We start from the raw sequence: 2500 nt of genomic DNA on the forward strand, positions 1-2500 counted from the left end.
AGAGTCAATGCCCGATCTCTGAATATTAGCAGGTTTGCGCCTGGTTAGTACATGGATGGGAGACTGCCTGGGAATACCAGGTGTTTTAATCTTTTTGGAAAATTTCACGAATTATATAATAATCATTCATTAAAAAAAAAAAAAATAGAGTCAATGCCCGATCTCTGAATCTTAACAGGTTTAGGTCTGGTTAGTACTTTGATGAGAGACTGCCTAGGAGTACCAGGTGCTTTAAGCTTTTGGGCTTTCTTTCCTACTTATATAATGTACTGGCGATAAGAATGGCTGGTCTTTAAATAGCCCTCTCTTTGCAGCAGACTTCGCTCACGGCCATACCAACCTAGCTATGCCCGATCTCGTCTGATCTCGGAAGCTAAGCAGGTTTGGGCCTGGTTAGTACTTGGATGGGAGACCGCCTGGGAATACCAGGTGCTGTAAGCTTTTTGGACATTTTTCACTTAGTTTATAATAATTTTGCCAAAAAATAGAGTCAATGCCCGATCTCTGAATCTTAGCAGGTTTAGGTCTGGTTAGTACTTTTATGAGAGACTGCCTAGGAATACCAGGTGCTTTAAGCTTTTGGGCTTTCTTTCCTACTTTTATAATGTACTGGCGATACGATTGGCTGGTCTTTAAATAGCCCTCTCTTTGCAGCAGACTTCGCTTACGGCCATACCAACCTGGCTGTGCTCGATCTCGTCTGATCTCGGAAGCTAAGCAGGTTTGGGCCTGGTTAGTACTTGGATGGAAGACCGCCTGGGAATACCAGGTGCTGTAAGCTTTTTGGAAATTTTTCACTTAGTTTATAATAATTTTGCCAAAAAATAGAGTCAATGCCCGATCTCTGAATCTTAGCAGGTTTAGGTCTGGTTAGTACTTTTATGAGAGACTGCCTAGGAATACCAGGTGCTTTAAGCTTTTGGGTTTTCTTTCCTACGTATATAATGTACTGGCGATAAGATTGGCTTTTCTTTAAATAGCCCTCTCTTTGCAACAGACTTCGCTTACGGCCATACCAACCTGAGGGCGCTAGAGTGCAACAGGAAGTGAGTTGGCAGTAGTAGGAAGAGAGAGGCTCTTCCATTTTGTAGTTTGGTTTAGTTTTTTCGTTTGTTTGTGTGTTTTGAGTTTATATTAGTTAGTTGTTGTTGTTTTTTAACCCCAAACAGTTTATACTGTTTGGGGTTTTCATTTAAGAAAATGACGGATTTAACGGACAAAGGACACGGACTGGCAAAAGGAAATGAGATGGGGAACAGAGAATCAGGATATGTTGCAGACGAGATGGAAAGGAATATAAATGAAGACAATGGTGAAAGCAGGAATGAAACATGGGCAAAGGTGGTTTCAAGGAGAAAACCAGATGGAAAAACAAATGGACAGGACAGAAAAACAGCACTACAAACAACTGAAGGTACTGGAACTAATAAAGGAGTTGGTGAAAAAATAAATGATTTATCTCAACGACAGCAAATGATAAAGAGGTTGAGCCAACAAACAAAGTATCAGAGGCAATACAGAAAAGAAGCAACATTAACAATGACTGTAAAAGATATAGAACACACAACAGTAATAATGATCATTAAATCAGTTGAAGAGAAAGTAGGAATTGGAAAACTGATCGGACTAAGAAGAAAGAATAACAATGAATTTGAAATGACTATGGAAAGTGAGTTGGACTGTGATTTACTGTTGAATGGAATCATGATTAACGGAAAAGAATGTGAGATAAGGAAACTGTGTGCAACAGAAAGAATGGTATCTTTCTTGAGTCTGCCCAGCTATATAGAAGATGAGGAAATTATTCAAAAACTGATAAATTGGGGAGTAACTCCCATTTTGCCTCTAAGAAGAAGATATCATCCGGGGACAACAGTGGCGGACGGAACACGTTTTCTAAAGGTAAAGTTTCCACAAGAAGTGACATCTTTGCCATATAATACCAGGTTCATGACTGAAGAAGGAGTGCAGTACTACAGAGTGATTCATGACAACCAGCTGAAGACATGCAGGATCTGTGTAAGTGTGGAACATGAGAAAAAGGACTGTCCGCAATTCAAATGTCGAGACTGTTTTGAGCAGGGGCATTATGCGCGGGACTGCAAAGTCCCACGGTGCCAAGGCTGCGACAAAGCAATCATGAGATGCAGATGTGAGATGGAACATGAGGTAAATGAGGACACAAATATGGACGTACAGGAGGTGATGGGAGATACTGCAACTGATCATTTAAATGATTCACTGCGGCAGACTCAAGGAGAGGAAGATGAACAGGACAATGAGGAAGAGGAGGAAACCAACAAAGATGAGAATGAAGAAAAGAGCAAAGATGGAGAACAAGGAATGGAGAAGGGAGAAAGAGTAGACAAAGAGGAAAGAATTTTGATTAACAAAGACTTTTCTAAGGAAAAGGAAGAAGTGGACACGACTGGGATGGACTATGAAAAAGGTCAAGAAAAGGATGAGGATAAGGGAATGAAGATACTGCCGGAGGTAAGAG

General features: G+C 40.6%; 2 non-coding genes across 2 annotated transcripts; both read left to right on the forward strand.

Annotated features, from left to right (window-relative positions):
- Nucleotides 1-322: 322 nt before the first annotated feature.
- Nucleotides 323-441, forward strand: LOC113089501 (5S ribosomal RNA). The gene has a single exon (XR_003286557.1). It is a non-coding gene; the product is annotated as a 5S ribosomal RNA (ribosomal RNA).
- Nucleotides 442-662: 221 nt separating this feature from the next.
- LOC113089498 (5S ribosomal RNA) lies at nt 663-781 on the forward strand. The gene has a single exon (XR_003286554.1). It is a non-coding gene; the product is annotated as a 5S ribosomal RNA (ribosomal RNA).
- The last annotated feature ends 1719 nt before the right edge of the window (nt 782-2500 follow it).

Source organism: Carassius auratus, unplaced genomic scaffold (genome assembly GCF_003368295.1).
Source record: "Carassius auratus strain Wakin unplaced genomic scaffold, ASM336829v1 scaf_tig00049965, whole genome shotgun sequence".
Classification (NCBI taxonomy): domain Eukaryota; kingdom Metazoa; phylum Chordata; class Actinopteri; order Cypriniformes; family Cyprinidae; genus Carassius; species Carassius auratus.